At 39.5% G+C, this 22,640-nt stretch overlaps 1 pseudogene; it reads left to right on the plus strand.

Moving 5' to 3' along the window:
- Positions 1-1,521: 1,521 nt before the first annotated feature.
- LOC123020493 lies at positions 1,522-22,197 on the plus strand (annotated as a pseudogene).
- Positions 22,198-22,640: the final 443 nt, after the last annotated feature.

The raw sequence follows: 22,640 nt of genomic DNA on the forward strand, positions 1-22,640 counted from the left end.
CTAGAAAACTAGTAAAGCAAACATACCGTGCAGTCCGGAATCTTTCTACTTGGAGGTAAAATCCACTCTGTTCAGTAGGGCCTATTTCTAGTAGGGCCTAGATCTACATTTCAGACAATCCCCATTGTTTTCTAATTTCTAATATTTCTAGTTACTTTGATCACTTACTGTATATTGCATCCAGAATTCCCACATCAACAAATAGAGTTTACCTTAAACTGACAACAGTTATTACCTGCTCTTTCATGAACGTTAATCTCCCAACTTCAAATGAATTGTTAAGTCCATGAATCATATTAACTATGCTTGACATATATTGTAACATTAATTTATAATATAGACTGAACAACACCTAATGTAATATTCCATACCCATACAAAAGCAATTCATAAAAGAGTAATTAATTTGAAACTTGTGCTTGATGATGATGGTAAGCAGCATGCAAGACTTAAAGAGGTTGTTATTAATTTATTTCAAATAAATAAATGAGGATTTTCTTTCTGATTTATTTAAATTTGGATTAGGGAAAAAAAATCTTGTGCTTTCTCCCTTGGCTATAGGATTTGGCAAAAATGTAGCAACAACTGTTCTTTCCTTGAAAATATCCTTACCACGGATGTTGTACTCATCTGCCATCTTGATACATTGATGGGTGGGAAACTGAATGTGAGATAAAAGTGGCTTGTTTAAGGCACTTCTAGGGCCCTATCCAGTGGGGGACTTAAGGCCTCCATCTTAAGAAGGAAACAGAACCTTTTGCTCATGAAGTGGGAGATTTGGCACTTCTTGGAGGAAGCTCCAAAATGAGCTGAAAGGCTTTTTCCAGAAGTGGAACATATCCTTTGAGACTGAGTTTTGTTTGGGTAATCCTCCCACAGAAATTTAATATAACTCTCTGGTTTTCTGAAATCTGAATTATGAACATTGGAAAAGGTTATTAGGAAGAAACATGTTGTGCTATTTGTACTCTCTCTGTGACTTGAAAAAAATAAGTTTTCTCTTTTGTAACGTGCAGTGTATAACACTGGAATGAAGAAGAATGAAGTGGACATTTTTCATAATGTTTGAAAAGTTTAGTTAAAACTGACCATTTTATTTGGCAGATAGGTGAACAATTCACCAGTTTGCAGTGCCACAAAGAAGCTAAAGTTTGTACAGAAGTCCCTACCTGCGTCTTTGCTGCACATCTTAGACTGGTTTGTAGGAGGTTCTCAAGTAGTCTGTGAGCTCACACTTGCCTGGCCTGCTCATTGGTGTCTTTCTGGGTGTGTTCTGAGGCCCAGAATGTGCATCAGTCCAGCCAGCTGGTAATGTCAGCACAGTTTGGGCACTGATATGGTTTTATGTCCAACACATGGCCACTGTAAGTAATACAAAAGCTAGTTTTAATATTACTGTGAAGGCAAAAAGATGTTTTCATGCTTGAAATATATCATTGGTAAGCATCAAATGTATCATTTGAAAGTACTGTAAAGGAAAACAGAAAGTCTCAAAGCCTGCTAACATTTAGTCTCCTTCCAGATGGGCTCTTACTTTGTGAATGCAACATTTCATTCCAAAATAACAGAAGCAGCTGATATTATTGTTGGGATCTTCTATATTGTATTTGGTAAGTGTGATTAATGTTGGAAATTCTCTACAAATGCAGTTGATTATATTTCACATTTTAGAGAACAGAAACATTGCATTAGTGATGTGTTCTAAAAGTTGAGTCCTGATTCTCAAACTAGCTATGCTACTTTATTACTATCCTGATAAGCCATGAAAGCGTGAGATGGCCATCACAAATTGGCAGCCTCATTTATATGCAGGGGTGAGTCTGATTTCCAGAGAATCCTGGCTTTCTGTCAATGAGTTGCATGCTGGTGCATGAAGCCCATTTGTACCCACTTGGGTTTTCCCACCAATGAAAGCAGCTAAACTAACCAAGAATGGAAGGCTTCCTGTGACATCTAAACTAGGTTTTCCTGGTGTATTGCTCCCAAACAGGCCAGTGTTTGCAAACCAAGAAGAAGCCCTGGTTTGTGATTCTGATTTGCAAAGGGTGCAAAAAAGCAGGACATTAGTTTGTATGGCATGCTAAGCTTTTGATTCCTGGTTAGTTTAGCTGCTCCCACTGGTAGAAGGAGCCAGGTAGGAGCAAACAGGTTGCAACTTGTTGATAGTAACAAGACTATTACTTACAATAGCAACTGAATAGAATTAGAGTGTCAGTTTGAATTTCCACCATCAATTCAAATGGAAGTGTTAACTTGATATCCTGTCATATAATCATTGATAGAGATATGACAGGTAAGCATGTTAAAGCATTCTTCTAAATAAGTACAATAAAGTAAATTTATTTAAGCCTGCAGTATTATTTAGTAAATGAATTTTTCCAACTATGTTTTAAAGTAGCCTTGCCCATCCTGGTACACTTCAGGTATTTTATGCTTCCATTGCATCACTCCAACCAGACTGGCCAAAGTTCAGGAATTCTGAACTTGTGTAGCCAGGCACCCAGAGGGCACCAGATGGGGGTCGGGGACTGCTTTAAGCTGTCAAAGTGATCTCAGGGTCATTGATTCATTAGAAGCAGGATTGAGTTGAACTCAATCAATGAAAGGCTGCAAGAATAATAACCTTGCTTCTTCCTGAGAAGTTAGCAGAGTTTAATTTGAGTTTTTAATTTTCTCTTTACTGAATCTGAGCCTGGTTATGTTCTATGAGTATCTTGTGAATTAAAGTTGGAAGTAAACTGCAGCTGTGAAAGCCTAGACTTTATAGCAATTTACGGTCAAATCACATGTGACATGCGATCGCATCCTCTCTGTGTGTCTACTTTAAAACAATCACAAGGGAACTTGTAATTGAATTGGATCAGAGTTGCTGGGGGAATGGTCACTTTGCCCTTTCCTCAGTCAGGTTTTTCCAATTTGAATTCTATTAAATAAACTGTTGCTTTCCTAATTTCAAATTTTCCCTTGCAGGAAGGATGGGCATGGGGAGTGCAGGAAAAATATGTGGCTTGGCCCTTAGCTACAGCATATTGTTGACCTCTATTCTGCTGGTTAGAATGGCACAATAAGGCCATTAGGGTCCAGTGGCTGGTTATGGATGTAGGATTTTTTATCTTTGCCATGAAATCATTTGGGACCTCAGATAAATTCATCATTGCTCAATTTAGCCATGCCATCAGCTTGGCCATCCCAAAAATCTGGAGGGCATTTGGAGGAGTTGGTTGCCATTTGGGCTGGTTTAACTTGAACCAAGGTACATGCTGAAGCACCTTTGCTCTGCTGATACCTTCTTTTATCATACTATTATTATACAATGCATAGTCTTTAAAGATTGCAAACTGTGTAGCCAATCTGGAGATCAACATGATGATCATGACATGGCACTGGAGAACAGAGCACAAATTGAAAGTCAGGCTGCACAGAGTTAAAAATCAAACATCTTTGTAATCAGAATAATAGAAAAGTAGGTTTGTTATTTGTTTGGTTGGAAACTGTTTTACCCATGAAAATGATGAGCCAGTGGTAATTTAGCATTTGTGTGTAAAATCAAAATGGCAATGAGTCTGAGAACAGATGTCCTTATCTTTTTTGTCCTACAGGCATATGCTTCTTTTGTGGGAACAGCCTCCTCCTCTATGTTTCCTACAAGAAAAAGAACATTTTGAAACCAGCAGAATACTTCATGATCAATCTGGCCATCAGTGACCTTGGTATGACTCCAACCTTGTACCCTCTAGCTGTTACATCCAGCTTTTCACACAGGTCTGTTCAATATACACCTGCTACACACACTGGTTGTACAAGAGGTAGCAACTAAAACCATCCCAAAGAAAAAGAAATGCAAGAAAGCAAAATGGCTGTCTGAGGCAGCTTTACAAATAGCTGAGGAAAGAAGGGAAGCAAAAGGTAAGGGAGAAAATGAAAGATACACCCAATTGAATGCAGAATTCCGGAGAATAGCTAGAAGAGATAAGAAGGCCTTCTTAAATGAACAGTGCAAAGAAATAGAAGAAAACAATAGAATAGGAAGGACCAGAGATCTCTTCAAGAAAATTGGAGTTATAAAGGGAACGTTTCATGCAAAGATGGGCATGATAAAGGATCAAAATGGAAGGGACCTAATGTCCAAACTACCACACCATTGTACTCATTTCACATGCTAGTAAAGTTATGCTCAAAATCCTACAAGCTAGGCTCCAGCAGTATGTGGACCGAGAACTACCAGAAGTACAGGCAGGATTTTGAAGAGGCAGAGGAACTAGAGATCAAATTGCCAACATACGCTGGATCATGGAGATAGCTAGGGAGTTCCAGAAAAACATCTATTTCTGCTTCATTGACTATGCTAAAGCCTTTGATTGTGTGGATCACAACAAACTGTGGCAAGTTCTTAAAGAGATGGGAGTACCTGATCATCTTATTTGTCTCTTGAGAAACCTAGATGCGGGTCAAGAAGCAACAGTTAGAAGTGGGCACAGAACCACTGATTGGTTCAAAATTGAGAAAGGAGTTTGGCAAGGCTGTATGCTGTCACCCTGCCTATTTAACTTACATGCAGAGCACATCATGAGAAAGACGGGGCTAATCATCAGTTGGAATTAAGATTGCTGGGAGAAATATCAACAACCTCAGATATGCAGATGATACCACTCTCATAGCAGAAAGTGAGGAGGAACTAAAGAGCCTTTTGATGTGGGTGAAGGAGGAGAGGCAAAAATTGGCTTGAAACTCAACATTAAGAAAACTAAGATCATGGCATCCAGTCCTCTCACTTCCTGGCAAATAGATGGGGAAGAAATGGAGGTAGTGACAGCTTTTATTTTCCTGGGCTCCAAGATCACCGCAGATGGAGACTGCAGCCAAGAAATTAAAAGACGCTTGCTCCTGGGGAGGAAAGCTGTGGCAAATCTAGACAGCATACTAAAAAGCAGAGACATCACCCTGCCAACAAAAGTGCGTATAGTCAAGGCTATGGTTTTCCCAGTTGCAATGTATGGCTGTGAAAGTTGGACCATAAGGAAGGCTGAGCACCGAAGAATTGAGGCCTTTGAATTGTGGTGCTGGCGGATACTCCTACGAGTCCCTTGGACAGCAAGGCGATCAAACCGGTCAGTGCTAGAGGAGATCAACCCTGACTGCTCTTTAGAAGGCCAGATCTTGAAGATGAAACTGAAATACTTTGGCCACCTAATGAGAAGGAAGGAGTCCCTGGAGAAGAGTCTAATGCTGGGAACAATAGATGGCAAAAGAAGAAGGGGATGGCAGAGAATGAGGTGGCTAGATGGAGTCACTGAAGCAGTTGGTGTGAGCTTGAGTGGACTCCAGGGGATGGTGGAGGACAGAAAGGCCTGGAGGAATGTTGTCCATGGGGTCGCGATGGGTTGGACATGACTTGCGGACTAACAACAACAGCAACACACACTGGAGCTCTTCTAGTAGGAAGTACTAAACTGCAGTTCTTCTATATTTGATATTTAGGCAGTGACAATTAATTAGAGGGATTGAGGAAAGTATGTTATTTGACAGCAGCCTTCCAAGCTGTTGGCAATAATTAGCATTCTAATCTGCAGAACACTGAAGTAGTTAGAAGAATGTCTTATTAGGAAAGGGAGTGTTCATTCAATATAATTACTTTAGCTAATGATCCTAATCTCCTGTGGGAGGAATGACAAAGAAACTGCTTCTTTTCTAAGATATAAATTGCATTGTTGTTGAATTACATATGATTTTTTTTAACAGAAGGAAATGCAGTTATTGCAGAAGTAGTCAAATGGGAATTGTAGTGGGACAGCTCATGGTGTTTCACCTCATGGTTGTAATTGGAAATACCTCAGTTCTGTTCTTGCAAACTATGCTTGTACTAATCTATTCTTTCCTACCCAGTTCCATACAGTTTGCCACTACAGTTACACCCCTTTTTGTGTGTCTATACTATAATCATGCACAACTGGAATGGGTTATTTTGCACAATGAATTTTGTGCAAAATAACGAGTCAGAAGGAGTGCTTCTGTGCTAAGTCAGAAGGAGAGTGCGATTTTTACAAATTCTTTCAGCATCAAAGTTCTGCAGACTTTGGGGAATTTTAGAGTAGCAAAAGGCTTCATGTAGTCAGGAATCATGGCCTTGGACAAACTATGTTCCTGGTGGACAAAGATTATCCATATGAACAGCTGAGGAGGTGTTAGGAAGTCCTATGGATATTCAGCACCAAGTGTTCTGGCTTCATGTCAGTCATGGAAATCAAAACAAAATGGTTGTTTTTTTTTTTTTTTTAAATCACCCTGACTCAATTCTTGAGGTTTACACTTTTTATTTGGGGCATAAGAATATATATTTTATGAGCTAACGAGCTTGGGGAAATACTTCCAAGGAGCTAAAACTAACATTCTTGCATCTTGCAGACTAAACCTTTCAAATGCAGCAGCAAAGGCTGGATTTCTTGCCAATATGAAAAGGGTAATATTATCCACTTTCTATCTTGCTGTATCAGCTTATTTAATTAAATGGTCTTGTGCTTGTCCCACTAGACTAGACAAATAAGGAAATACCTGTGGCTCAGAAAATAAACACAGGCAACACTCAGTATTATTATTTCAGTAGGGACTGATGCAAGTTGCTTTTCAGTATATGATTTAAAAGTGGGAAAATATTATTTGGATCTTAATATCTTTTTCTTTATTTTTCCCTCCCACAGGTGGCTATTTGGTCAACAGGTTTGCTTATTCTATGCATTTTGCGGGGTGCTTTTTGGAATCTGCAGTCTGTCTACACTGACTTTACTGAGCACTGTGTGCTGCCTTAAAATTTGTTTCTCAGCTTATGGTAACTATGGTTCCTCACCTCAGCTGATAGACAGAAACAAACATAAAGTAAAACAGAGCATGGGAAAAAAGATTTATAGCATTGTTATAGAAAGGGTTTTTTTCCCTATGCCATTTTGCTTATATTGTAGCAATACCTGAAAACAGATCAGATTCTTACAGATGTGGAACCTTCTGAAGTTCTCATGTAAGCTCAAAAAGGAAATGAAAACAAATTTGGCCATGTTGACATAGTTTCAAGATTCATTGCTCTGTTTGGTGTTAGAACAGATATGAATTTCCTTGCAATTTGTGACCTAATTAAGATGTAAGGGGATATTCAATCCTTGAAGCCCTATACTTTATTTTTCTAACAGAGTGCACTTAATTATTCCTTCATGTCCTATAAGCTTGCCTATTTAATAGGATAATATATTGAAAGCCCATTTGTATGTACAAAGGAGGATAAAATAAGTCAAAACAGTCCCTAAAGAGCAGAACTCTTCCTTCCAGTTTTGAGTAATTGCTGCCTGAGGGGATAAATTGCCATGTATTTCCTGGAAGTGAGGTAGCTTAGAGTGCTTCTATGAAAGAAAAAGGAGGGGATGTGCAAGGGGGTTAAAAATGAAATTTGCCTTAATCCACCTCAAACCTGATATAAGAATTCTGTTAATAAATGAAGAATTGTGAGATTCTAAGCACGAGAATTGCCAACACAGAATCATTGCCAGCAGACAATGTGCTTGTTTTCAGAATTGGGAAGAAGGGGGTTATCAGGTCATTCAATTCCATCTTATATTTTAATTCCAAGTTATGCCTCAGGTGTGTTTACAGGCACAGTCAAAATTCCATGGTAGCAAGATGAACTTTCTTGATAAATAAGCGATAGCATTTTGAAAATTGAGTATTATTATATTCATTGAAGTGAGTGCCATTCATGGCAAAATATTTTAATATCCTTAACTGTTCCTTTGAATGCAGTGTCTTATCCTGTAAGCCATCCTACAACTTTATGTTGGGAAGCAGTATAAAAATCTGTAACATACATGCATAAAGTTGCCTTTAGGTTAAATACTAGCATTTGTATATATCATGTAGTGTTAAAGACCCAAGTAGAGAATCAAAGGAGCTGCTTTGAGTCTACCTGAGGCTTTTATATTTTAAGGACAGGTAAGTGGCTGATTTGTCATGGTATGACTGAGAGATAGTTGTTATCTACTGCTCACAGCTGTTTGTGGTTGCAGGGTCAGGGCTGAGATCAGAGGGCAGGTGAAGTCTGGGGCAAACCAAGATCTGTATTTGGTCAGTCTGGTAAAAGAATCAAGAAGAGAGAGGATGCAAAGAAATGCAGGAGGGTGAAGAGGGGCAGGAACTGGGTGCTGGTTCCAGAAGTAAGGCAGACAAAGCACCTGTCAGGTTGGGTGAAGAACGAATGGAAATTCATAGCTCAAGGACTCCAGCCTGCTCTGGAAGTAGTTTTGCATTACTGTTCAGCCAAGCTTTAGGTCCAAATCACCTGAGGTACAAGTCAAAAGTCTGATATGTATCCCTTCATGAAGACATTGTAAATTGTTTGTATATGCCTCTTACAAAGATTGCCCTTTGGGCAGAAAAAAGATAGGCCAGTGTTTCCAATGTGTATATTTAAAACCAGTTTGCATTGGTTCAAGCAGCAATTCTCAAACATTTTAAATGTGGACATTTTGTATTTCAGGGAATAGATTTAGGCGAGAACATGGTGGAATCTTAATAGCCTGCACGTGGGTTTATGCAGCCATTTTTGCCTCTTCCCCACTTGCTCACCGGGGTGAATATGGAGCTGAACCTTATGGGACAGCATGTTGCATTGACTGGCACTCATCAAATATAAATTAGACAGCCATGTCCTACACGATTGCACTCTTTGTCTTCTGTTTCATTATCCCCTGCAGAATAATTGTGACCTCCTATATTCTTATTCTGATTACTGTGAAAGAATCCAGGAAAGCAGTAGAACAACATGTGCTGGGACATAGTGGGATGAGCAGTGTGCTGGCTATTACAGCCAAGGTAATTGAAAGTTTTTTTCTTTATTTTTATTTTAAGTTAATGTTTAAACCTTTAAAAACTTTATTTCTTATAATACAATTAAAACCATTACCCCCATTTTAAACTTCTCACAGGAATAGAAACAATGTTTAAAATGATATGACCTATGTGTTTCCTACCACTCCATGGTGCAACACTCCCTCTTAGGGACAAGGTCCGCAGCTTAGGAGTACTCCTCCACCCGGAGCTTTCTTTGGAAGCTCAGGTGACAGCGGTGGTGAGGAGCGCCTTCCTTCAGCTTCGGCTGATTAATCAACTGCGCCCCTACCTGGAGTTCGACTGCCTGGCGACGGTGACACACGCGCTGGTGACTTCCCGCCTAGACTTCTGTAACGCGCTTTACGTGGGGCTTCCCCTGAAGACGGTCCGAACACTTCAATTGGTGCAAAATAGAGCTGCCAGGTTGCTAACGGGGACGGGGCGTTATGCTCACATGACTCCAGTCTTCCGTCAGCTTCACTGGCTGCCCATTGAAGCCCGGGCCCAATTCAAGGTGTTGATTATGACCTATAAAGCCCTTAACGGCTTGGGTCCTGGCTACCTGAACGAGTGCTTACGTCCGTATATGCCCGACCGCCCTTTGAGATCTGCGGGAGAGTCCCTTCTCCGGGAACCCTCCATGAAAGAAATTAGGAGAGTAAGTACTCGGAGGAGGGCTTTCTCTGCGGTGGCGCCCAACCTATGGAACTCACTCCCCAAAGAGGTCTGCCTGGCACCGTCATTACTGGTTTTTCGGCGCCAGGTAAAGACCTTTTTATTTAAACATCATTTTAACTGTTAAAATATATGAACTGGCCAGGGCAACTTCTTCTTCCTTCTCTTTTCCCCTCCTATATTATTTATTTACTTATTTTATACTGATAATTTTAATTTTATATTATGATGTTTGTGACTCAATGTATTTTTTGGTATTTTTGTATTTTCTGGTAATTTATTATGCTCTATTGTATCTCAATGTATTTTATTGTGTTGTAAGCCGCCCCGAGGCTTCGGCAAGGGGCGGCATAGAAGTGTTATAATAATAATAATAATAATAATAATAATAATAATAATAATAATAATGTACAGATTTACTGCCCAATTGTTTAAAGTCTGCTGTGATTTTTTTCATACCATTTATAAGGCAAGAGGCATAGTGGCATCCTTACAGATGCAAAACACGTCGAGCTCATTCAATTTTTAAAGCTCCTGGGTGGCTTTTAGTGTTTTTTTTTCTTCTTTATTTGAGGGAAATTGTCATTTATGTGAAGAACTTATCATGGTTTAATTCACTTAGAATGATCCAGAGAAGATTCTCTTGGAATTAGAGTTAATCATGTTTTTTACCTGTCTTGAGGGGAAGACAGATATATCACAATGCAAACCGGGAAGGTCAACTAAAGACACAACCCTATGCAAATTTAGATAGAAAAAGGCCCTAGGACTCTCAGCATGCTGGGAATCATAGGCTTCTCTTCTGTCTAAAGCTGCATAGGATTGCACCTTAAACAAGTTAAAGTAAGCCACCTTTTGGCATTTGGTCAGTTCTCATGTGGAAAGAGCTCATACACATATACTATCTGCTAAGGGGCTGCCAGTCTTCAGACTAGCTTACTAGTTTCTCACTGCTTGCCAACTCTGACTCAGGTGTCCATTAATTATGGCTGGATGCACTTGCCGACCAGTATTGTCAGCCGTAAAGTCTTACCCTATTATACTTCCATTGAGCTTTAGTTGTAAGGATGTTTAGGATTATACCTTAAACAGGTAGCCAGAGGTATATATTTAATAGGTATTGCTTTGACAGACTCTTACCCAAGTCTACGCAAAAGTAAGTCCCAGTGGATCAACAGGGTGTACCCCTGAGTATGTATGTATGCTGTTCCAGGCTGTGGTGGCCACAGCCAGATGGGAATTCCAGCACACATGGAGGTTCTAGGCAAGAATTCATATTCAAAGTAACACTCTGAACAGTGGAACTCAGTCTGGAGATTCACATTATAGGAGCCTTGATGGTTTGCATTAGCAGATGGCTCCTGTACCTAAACTAGATGGGAGTGACCAGCTCTACCTTTGCTTGGAGAAGCTTAGGGTGTTGGTGTTAAGCTTTAGTCATACTGGAAACCAGGTTATCTTAAGGACTACCTGGACACATCTGTACCTTCCTGAGCCTTGAGTTCAACATCTGAAATCCTTCTCTCTGGTCCATCAGCAAAATCTTTAAGCTGTTTAGCATCTGGGACTGAATCCTTTCTGTGGTGGCCTTGTTTCCTTTGGAATGACCTCCTCAGGGAAATAAGTTTGGCATCCTCTTTTTTTGGCCTTAAAGTGGATTCTACCTTCCAGTTAGCTTTCAGATTATTTGTTGTGCTGTAACTATTTTGTGTGTTGATGCTGTTTTTAATCTAGCTTTTCTGTGTTATTTTTACCTTACTATTTTATTTGACATAATTAGTTATGTGTTGTTTTTGAGCATGATCTATTATGTTTGGATATTTTATTTTTGTGTGCAATCTTATTATATTCTGTCCAAATAATTGTAAATTACCTTGGGAAGGCAATGTATTCTGAAAGAGGATTTAAAGTTATTTCATAAGTCTAGGAGCCTTGTCTTGCTTACCAACAGTCAGCTCCAGCTGCACTGGGAGACTGTGGCTCTGCTCTAGTTTCCAGGTTGGGACTTTTAGTCTCCGTCGATATCAGCATGACCTCTTCAGACCAGAGAGGAAATGACAAAATGGGCTTCACTTGTGTCAGGGCTTCTGGGGAAGTAGGGCCCATGCTGAAAGGAATTTCCTCTTCCACTGACCTCATCCACCCAGAAGTAAGCAAGCTATTCTAAAGGGGTTGTGTGAACTGGCATCTGTTGAAGTTGCTCGGAAGAGGGTGCAACTTCCAAAATAGGCAGTTATTATAAGTGCTAGCTTCTTTGCTGCCGAATAGCACTCATTTGGTTTTGAGGAGCTTAACTTGGGTAAGCAGCAGCAAGAAAAAGCATGCAAGGTAGCTCTGCTTGTGCTTCAGTACATCTTTTTGTAAAGACCAAAAGGTAGGCTATCTGGCTATTTCTGTCCCACCTTTAATCCTGATACCTTTAAACACACTTTAAATGAAGCAGTGAACTGTGGTGTAATGTCTGATTACTAACTAGGAGCTTAAATAACATGTTGATTCTAGTTTCAGATCCTGGTCTTTAAATCACCATTAAACCACCCTTTCAGACTTAACTGGAAACCATGCTTTAAAGAAATCAGGATTGAAGGGCCCAAGCCCAGTACATGAAGGGAACAGGTATTAGTGAACCTGACATTCATTCCTACTAGAATAAACTGTGATTTATTAAGCCATGGATGTCTTGCTGGAGTCTTGACTTCAGAAGTAATTCATTGGCCCCCACTTGCATGTCAGGGCAATCCAGAGATTTTTAAATCTTGGGCTACCATAAACAAGCCAGCATGCTGGTGCCCATGGCGTGCTGGGCTCCTCCTGCAAGTAGGAACAATCAAAGAAACCAGAGACTCTTCATTCCTGGCTTGGTTAGTGTGACCTCTGGCTTGTCTCTCACAAGCCAGAGTCATAACTTTGCCACTGTGTGCAAACGGGCTATGAAGAATCTGTCTCATTTAGCAGAGGAAAGGAGCAGAACATGCATTGTCAAAATCATGTAAGCTTATGCCTTAGACTAAATGGTTCCAGCAGTCCTTTGTGATCACCCAGACATCTTTCTGCCTTCTAACATCATGGACTATGCATTTTTACCCCGAAGCAAGTCCCAGTGAATTCTGGGGGCAGGGGGCTTATTCTGTAGTAGAATGTAAAGCACCATGACTTAAGAGTCCATAAGAGCACCCATCACTACATTATTGATTTCTGCATTCCTTCCTACCCTCTCTAAGACTTTCTTTTGCCTTGAAGGGAGATAAACATCCCCCTCGCCTCCCTTACACTGTTGGGAGGGAGGGAGGGGGTGTGAGAGGGGAAGGTGCACTTGCGATTGGCTCTTGATAAGAGGAATTCTTGAGCCCTGCTCTTCTGGCAATTTGGGTCCTGGGAGTGATGCATGAACTTTCTCATGACTTAAAGTTGAAATATGAGGGGAAACAAAGCAGGCTGTTTACATATTTCACATACATGGGAATATCCATAATAACAAAATCATTTTATGTTATTCATTGTGAAACTAAATTTACTTTATTCTGATCTGGTTCAAACGTATGAACTGGCAACACAGCATTTTCAGAATATGATGAATAAAAGCTGTAAGTTCTGTTGCTTGTACTGTATACCTGTCATTCTTGTAAATGTTCCTGCCCAGCTTTGAAATGTGCTACACGCAAGTCATTTTTTAACTTACTATCTCAAAATGTAGGATAAGGATAAATGCCTCTTGCTTCCTTTTTGTTTAAAATTAAGTGCTTTTGATGTTGTTGTTTTGCTGCTTAATGCTGGATGCTAGTAGTTGGGTTTGGTATTTAGCATGAATATGATTTTGTAGCTTTATTTTTATCTACATAATGCTTGTAGGTATTACTATATATTGCTAAAAGTTTTACATAAAGCTCTATGCTTCCAGTAAAAGAAACAGAAAATCTCTAAGACTTTATGCATTGAAAGAAAGCTGGAACTTCTTTTATGTGAAATTTCCCTCAGTGGACTACAAGAAGTAATTATTCATCAATGCAAGATACCTATTTCCAGAGGTTTCATATTTTGCAGAAATAGAACAAAGTAGAGTACAGGCACAGTCTCTTTCTTCTGACCCCTTCATTTTGGACTCTACCATAGCCCCCCTCTCAAAAGTCAATAGCAAAACTCCGTGTGATTTAGCAGATAGGCAGGTGTACAGAGAAACCTCTAAACTGGGGTTTACGTCTGAAAATATTTGCATAGAATTGCACTTTTAATGTTCTTTGTTGTGATGTATTTCTTGTCTTTGCTGCACACTTCCTGATTCCAATCCATTGAATGCATGTGCTTAAAGACAACACTATAATTATTCTGCTGCCACCTGTACAGGTTTTTCTTCTGGTCCTAAACATTTATTTAATGGCCCTTGCCCAAAGGTCCTGAAATCATTGCAGATCAGACATTGCATGCAACATCTCTGTTTCCATGGAGAGGCTCTGGAACTACTTGGCTTGTTTGCAGCCATATGGCATCGCTTGAAAACCCATTGAGTGGGTAGGCAATCTGTGCATCATTTGATTTTTTTAAAACAAAAGCTGTCCAGGATCAAGCTTTCAAATGTTTGAACCAGGAATCTTGTGAGATGCGACTTGTGCCTAAAGCAGATATTGCTTGAAAGACATAGCAAACATTTACACTTTCTATCTAGCATGGTGGTAGGGTATTAGCCTTATCCTGTTCCATGTCCCAATCCCATTTTATCTCCTTGCACCTGCAATTTATATTTCTTGATAATGATCCATTAGGATCTTCTGTATTTCAACAAACCTGCTTGTCACCAAAGCTGCACATTTCATAAGCTGCAAACTGCCTTCTATAAATGTTCTCTAGCTTCTCCCTTTTGTCATTCTTGGAGAAGACAGTCTGAATGGGTGTTTGAAGATAGAATTTTGGGTGTAGATTCTGGGACTTCTACACTCTGCTGATTTTTCAGGCCTTCCCTTTATCAACTCCTCCTAAGGTGGGGCACAAGTGATTTGAACATTTTAATATGGGGACAATATTTTATTGAAAGCAGGAGTTAGAACATAAAGCAAACAGGCAACTTTGAAAAATTAAAACAAACAAAACAAAAACCAAAACCCAAACCTATCTCTACATCGGTGTTTCTTTGCTAATGTGCTGCTGAAACATAAGATATGAGGGGCATTCAATGTATTCTCGGTATCAGCATGAAGAAAAAGGAATAATAAATTGAAATAATTTTTATTTTTCAATGTAATCCCCCATAACTTCAATACACTTGTTACATCTAGAAATTAACTTTTCAGTTCCCTGTAAAAAATACCCTTCCTCCTTGTCTAAATAATGTGTGTTAATTGCCGCCTTGAGCTCTTCAAAATTGCTTTCCACGAAGATCTTTTTTTAAATTCGGAAATAGGTAGTAGTTACTGGGGGCCAGATCCGGGCTATAGGGTGGGTGGTTTATTTCTTCGAAACCACAGTCTCACACAGCAGCCTTCAAAACATGCGCTGTGTGAACAGGTGTGCTGTCGTGAAGAAGCAACACACCTGCGGTCAGTTCCCCCCTCCCTTTTTTCTTTAATCGCTTCTCTTAAATTACGCAGAGTGGTTGCGTAAGATGCTGCGTTTATGGTTTCACCTTTTTACGTGTACTTGATCAATAAAATTTCCTTTGAGTCCCAAAACACTGTGGCCATGATTTTTCCAGCCAATGGAGTGACTTTGAATTTCTTCGGAGGGCCAGCACCTTTTTTATGCCACTGCATGGACTCCTGCTTACTTTCAGGGTCATAGTGATGAACCCAAGTTTCATCTCCAGTAACAATCCAGTCGAAAATACTCGATGGATCTTCACTACAGAGCTGTAAAAACTTCCTACAGCACTTGACTCGCACTTGTTTCTGAGGCGCCATGAGCATTTGCGGCACCCATCTTGCACAGACCTTGGAAAGGTTAAGATGGTCATGAAAAATAGTAAATATGGTACCAACGGATAGGTTTGTCATCTCTACTAACATTTTGATTTTTATTTGGGCATCGTCCAATACAAGTTTCTCAATTTTTTTCACATTTTCTTTGTAGTGGCAGTAACCAGCCCTTTGGAGTGAGGGTTGTCTTCAATGTTTTTTCTGCCCTTTTAAATTCACTTGACCACTTTTGGACAGTTGATAATGAAGGTGCAGAGTCCTGGTAAATGGCCACCATCTCTTCGTGAATGATTTTTTTGACTTTTTCCTTGTTTTGTAAGGAACTTAATCACAGCGCGGTGCTCGATTTTCTTCAACATTGTTGTGTCAGTCATCATGGTTGTTTTTCACTGACGATTACTAGGGAACTAATGATCACACTTATTTGAATTTTGCATGTATACCCTCAGATAGTGTCATTAGCTAATGAAATAATTAAATTACCCACATCAATAGAAAATCAACCTGATACCGAGAATACATTGAACGCCCCTCATAGCTAAGCTCAGGAACACATTTTTCAATGATGGACAAACATTGCCCTGATGGGATCTAGCTGCCATTGCTTCAATAATCTTCCTTATTAAGGGCATTCTAAGGAAGGAAGCTACAATGCCCTGCAGAAGTAATTACCCCTCTCTACCCCCACCCCCACCTGACACACACTTTAACTTCAGCTGTTGGGCAGTATAGAAATTAAATAACTTTTCCACATTTTACTCTCTTACAACCTAAAATTGAGATGGATTTAATTGGCACTGTTGTCACTTGATAAACACTGGATACCAGCTCTATGGAAAGTGCAGAATATTTTTATTGTGGCACATAAGTAAACAAAAGCATACTGACACTGATTGGATGCATGCATACTCACTCCCTGGGTCAATATTTGGTAGAAGCACCTTTGGCACCAGCTACAGCTGAGTGTGTTTCCATCACCTGCGTGTCTGTGTATCCTACAGTATTTTCTCATTCTTCCTGGCAAAACTGCTCCAGCTCAGTCAGGTTGGACAGGGATCATTGGTGCATAGAAGCTCCCAGTCTTGCTGCAGATTCTCAATGGAATTGGGGGCTTTCCTATTGGAAGATTAGCCTCCCCCCCAGCTTTTGTCTAGAATTGCTCTGGCTGCCTTGTCCTCACTCCTGACCAGTTTCCCCATCCCTGCAACATAAAGCTGCCAGCACTATGCTTCGCTGTACAAATGTTGTTCTCAGGCAATGAGCTCTGCCAGCTGAGTGCCATGCAGAATGCTATTCCATTGATTCAAGTTCAATTTTGGCTGCAAGAGACCAGAGCAAGTTTCTCCGCATGTCTGCTGTGTCTCGCCTTTTTGCAAACTCCACATAGGTTTGTTTCAGCAATGGCTTTCTTCTCACCACTCTTTCATAAAGCCCAGCTGTGTGGGGAACTGAGGTGGATGGTTTCTGCCATCTCAGCTGTGGATCTCGCTGGCTTCTTCAGAGCTACTATTGGCCTCTTGGATGCTTCTCTAACTAGTGCCCTTCTTCTCTGGCCACTGAGTTTTGATGGACATCTTCTTTGGACAAAATTGTGGTTGACTTATATTCTTTTCTGATTGGTGCTTCTGCACAATTTTATCCTAGAGTTCTTTTGATAGCTCCTTGGCCTGGTCTTCATAATGCTATTTGTGTACATATGCTCTCCAACAAAATGCAGGACTTTCCAGAAACAGGTGCATTTACTCTGAGATTGTATGTCACTGGACTTGCAGTCTACTCCATTCGTCTACTTACCCTGGCAATAGTGGGTTGCATGAGGACTTATTTAGGCATGCCACATCGAAATGTTATCAAAGTGAATATTTATAAAACCAGCTTTCTTTTGCTGTTTACTTCTGTGCCATAATATTTTGCACCTTCATGGTGTTGAGTATCTTGTGTATATAAAGTGGTATCAATGTTCATTTAAATAATTTTATTCACAACAAATTCTGGAAAAGTCCAAGTGGGTGGGTAAATACTTTTGCAGGGCACTACATTTTGGCATAGTGGCTCAACTAAATTTTCAGGAAGGCTGGGCTAATTTAAAATGATAATTAGGATCAAGTTTTTGCTAGCAAGATTCCTATGGTCACCTGAGTACCTCTTTTGAAGCTATAATCCACTTAATGTTAAAATAGTGAAAACACAATCCTGTGCATGTTCAGACATTTAAAAAGTCCTACAACTCTAAGCATTTCAGAGCCAGCATGACCAGGAAGAATACTGGAAATCGCAGAGCTGTTTTTCTGTTTTTTCTGTTTTTCTGCATAGGATTGTACCTTAAATGGATTACAAATTACAAATGAAGTAATGCCCATTGGACTATAAGAAGTTTGGTAGGATTGGCTTGATCCTAAACTTAACATTATTTAACAGTATATCTTGTATTCATAGCTTATACTTAAGAGGTAATATCTTGCTGGTGCTTTGCTTGAGAATTACTTTTCCTTATAGCCGAATAATGGCAATCCACTGTTAGGTGATAATACAGTGGGTTGGCCTGGAGAATGGTTTAAGAGTGGCACTATAACTTACATTTGTCAAGATTTATGAAGGGGGCAGAACTTGCACTGTGAAAAACGTATTTTGGACTCCTCCCTTGCATCAGGAGACAAGCTGTTTTACGTGCTGCCTACTGACCTGAGCAGTGAGAAACAGCAGGGACACTGCCTTTTTGGCTTTGTTATCTTTGGAAGGAGAAACAATTAGCGTCTTAAGGCATTTATGTGACATTTGAGTTTATTTACAAATGTACTCATTAAGCTTAAGTTGAGACAGTTATCATAGCCTTCCTACAAAAAAGATTCCACTGTCCCACATCAGATTTCTCAAGTATCTCAAATTTCCAGACAATTTCCAAAGCTCAAAGCCAGCACTCTTTGTCTAACGCAAAACTGATGGACTAGCTTCTGTCCATCAATGGATCTAGATTACATTATTAACTGTGTAAAGCAGGGATGCACTTGTCACGGTCACGGTAGCTCACAGACCCTGAGTCAAAACTTTTCTAGAGTCTTGAATCCACTCAAGTCTAGTTCCTTAAAAGAAGATTCAGATATTTTCTAGTTATTGAAACCCATTAATTCTCAAGTAATCTCAAGTATTAAGTATTCTAACGTATCCAGTGTGATATGTGGTAACTAAGAATAAAGAGGGATATAAAAGAATTTTATAAAAGCTTTCATAGAAAGATATTATAAAAGATGAAAAAGAATTCTTTAATTTGTTCCAACAGGGAATCAAAACCATAGAATGCCAATCAAAGCAGTAAAATGCCTGACTTGTTTAATCTGCCTTCAGCTTATGCTGAATGCAGCAATCCCAAATTTTTGGTTTGCTTTTTGAAACCAAAATAACATAGATGAACTTTTCTGCCACCACTCAGAACCTAAATATTCAAGTTAAATTCTTGGAAGAAATGAATTGCTTAAATACTATTGTCTTGGAGCTTCTTAGCTCAAGACAAATGACTCTGTGACTATTCTTCAGGATAAATATTAATTCCTTGTAACAGCTTATTATTATTAGAAGCTACATAATCTTCAAAGTTAGGTTCAATCCATATACCAAGGTATTTGACAGGTATATGATCCTTCTGTGACATTTCTGAATCCTATCCATTCTGGTTTAAGTAAATTACTTCTATTCCTTGATACTTGTCCAAAGTTTGTAATTGAATCCACATAAAATGGGTATAAAGAGCCTAACTATGAAGACTATAGTGATTCCGTCACCCTATGACTTTATAATAATAGTGGTTTAAAAATGGTACAAAGACAGAATACTTGCCAGCTGTGGACTGGTGTGAAGTCAGATTACTGGAGATGAAGGGCAATCTATGAAGTTATAGAGGCTAATCTATGGAATATGGATAGCCAGTGTGGTGTAGTGGTGAAGAGCATGGGACTGGGACTCAGACGACCTGGGTTCTAGTCCCCGCTCAGCCATGGAACCAACTGGGTGACTTTGCGCCAGTCACAGACTCTCAGCCCAACCTACCTCACAGGGTTGTTGTTGTGGGGATAAGATGGAGGAAGAGATGTAAGCTGCCTTGAGCCCTTTGTAGGAAAAAGTCAGGATATAAATCGATAAATAAATAAATAAATAAATAAAAAATATGGGACTTCTTGCACTGCAGTCTGCATGACCATACTAGAGTAAAGTCATGAAATGTGCCAACATAGTCAGATAGTAAGAAAAAAGGGAGAAACAGACTGATCAGGGATTTGCATGAAGAGTCAAGTCAGGACAAATGGCTCTGCAGTCGCACAGTTACATACACATACGGATTCATGCATGCATTCACACAGTTAACTTCCCTGTGTGGTCTTTACTCAGGTTTGGTGTTGAGCTGCATGATACTGGCGCAACCACATTTCATGCAGCCACCAAGTACAAAAATATGCTGTGAAAGGTAATATTTTGCTGAAATGAACTCTGTATTCATTCCATGTATGCGCAACAAAATAAATTCTCATACCACACATGAAACATGTAAGTGCACACCTTTATTACATGCAGTTATCTCTATGTGGCAAAAACCATGTATAAATTAATTCTTTATAGTGCTACTGTGCTATGAAAAAGATAATGCTTGATTGGAGAAAATGTCAAGGAGGGATAAGTTCACAATGTCTAATCACTTTTGGCAAGAAATGGAAAGCAATGATGCTTTTGAAACCCTGCCTGCTGGCTATATCCAGGCTTGCCTGATTGTATTCCCTGACACTGCTTAGCAATTCTCCAAATCCATAAGGTTTAGATAACAAAATGGAAAATACTAGCAACTCAGCACCACACATGTGATTCTGTGCATGGCAGAGCATAGCATCCTCTGTAGTAAACAACTAAACTGGGTGACCTTTTTTTTTTAAAAAAAGTACCTTAAAGTTCCATATACTTTTGTTGTATTTTGTAACTGGGGCTATATCTTTCCTTTGACTTAAAATAAATTGCATGAACTGGTACCAAGATGGTACCAGCACTTTTTTGGTTCATATTACTGGTATTGCTGTGTCTGGTTGAGCAACCTATGGCCCTTCTATTGTTCTGGCCTAAACTCCCATAAACTCTCATCACTGACTATCCTCTCCAGAATGGATGGGAATTGTATGCTAAAAATCTGGAGACCCACAAGAGACCCCCTGGTGACTCATATACCCCTGCTTATAAGATGCAACTGGATTACTTCATCTGTGATAGAATTCTGTGCTCTGTGAGGACTACTTATTCATGGCCATCTGTAGCTTGTTTGTCTACTGTTTTTGTTCTGGCTGTAAACTCTTGTAAGTTATTAATGATTCTAGTGCACTGAAGGAGCTAATATACATTTAGTGACAGGAGCAGCTGTTGCTTTTTGGTGGTTCTGGTGACAAATAAATTTGTGGAAGGGAATTAAGAAGCTTTAGGAAGATCTCCGAGGCAAGGATTGGGGGAGGGACTGTTTCAACCTGGAGACCACATTCATTTTTGGAGAGACTCTTGGGGACCATACTGGAGTGGTGGGTGGGTCCAAAGGAAAAGGGGCAGGGGTAGAATTATAAGAAGACCATTATATTGTAACTTAAAGCTCTTACTGCCAGGAGCTGAGCTTTAGGGGGTTCCCTGCCCCTGCTCTAGGAAGTGGTGTCCACATCAGTGCCTGTTAAGACAGAAGACTATACTAAAGTTGCATATACCCCTGACAATTAAAATAATACATGGTGCTGTATTCCTGTACATATCCTCTAAGAACTAATCTCTATTCACATCAATGGCACTTACTCCCAGGTAAGTATGTATAGCCTGAATTTATTTACCATATTTTATGCCACTTTTCAGTTATAAAGTAGTTCACCATATTGAAAGATTGAACAGCAGTAAAACTGATCTAATGCTTATGGTGTGGATGATACCAAAAATGTTAGAGCTGCAAACCTTAGTGGTGCTTGACCTGTTCAAAGCAAGTTAGTTGAAAAAAAAATGTCTGGTCTACTTTTGATGTATCAGATCTAAGTTGCTGTTAGGGGCTAAAGCAGTGGACTAGGCCATTGATAGATCTCACCCACTGTCACTGTTCTGGTTTCTTTGAATATCACCAATTTTTGTTTTTAAATTTTCAGCTGAGCATTTCCCTGTGTATTGGATTTTTTGCTGCGTGGAGCCCATATGCCATCATTGCCATGTGGTCAACCTTTGGATCAGTTGAAAGGATCCCTCCATTAGCCTTTGCAGTGCCTGCTGTATTTGCCAAGTCTTCAACTCTCTATAACCCCATCATGTACCTTGTTCTAAAGCCCTACTTCTGAAGCATGATTGCCAGAGATTTTGTAGTATTCCAAAACTTATGCATCAAAACTTACTTGTGTTTCAAATGTGTACAGAAGTGCACTTATAGGTCAGTTCTTGAGGTCCACTGGAAAACTTTTAGAAGATGACATGAGTCCAACAGAAACTCGTTACAGACTGTGGAAGGATGTTCTTTTCCTTGTGAAAAATGTGATGATCCCTTCGAATGCTTTAAGAACTATCCAAGGTGTTGCCAGGAGAAGTTAAATACTATGGAACATACTGCTCAAGAAAGCATATCCTTGGAAAATAGCTTTCAGTCAAAATATGCTTCTGAAAGAAATGTAAAAGTTGTTGTTCAAGGACAAAAACCCACTGGAATGCATGGCCTAGAAGTTACATTAGAAGACATATCCACAAATATTTGATTTTCCAATCTTTAGGATACACTTAATCAAACATTCTGAACTATAATCAAATTGCATCTGACTCAATGAATGTAAACATTTTCTAATCAATATATATTTTTAATACAGATAATGTGCTTATGGTCCACAGGATAATGAAGAAATGCAGTATGACTATGTTAAAAAGGCTGTTGGACATACACTAACCATATAGCATATTTTTGTGCATTCAGAACTAATTGTGTACGAGTGCATTTCATTTGTTTCTGACATTTGAGTTTCAGAACGTATCCACCGTACTTCACAGAAGCAAAACTATTCATACTGGTGAAGTCTTATCCTTTGAATTCTGTCTTTATGTACTTTAATTTCTACATATTCAGCAGAAAGCTTGACTGAGATCAGATGTTTGGAAGGACTCTCAGATAATATAATATACTTGATACTGGTGGTGGCATGAGGTATGTGCCCCTCGATAG

Source organism: Varanus komodoensis, unplaced genomic scaffold (genome assembly GCF_004798865.1).
Source record: "Varanus komodoensis strain SLA01 unplaced genomic scaffold, ASM479886v1 scaffold14_1, whole genome shotgun sequence".
Lineage (NCBI taxonomy): Eukaryota > Metazoa > Chordata > Lepidosauria > Squamata > Varanidae > Varanus > Varanus komodoensis.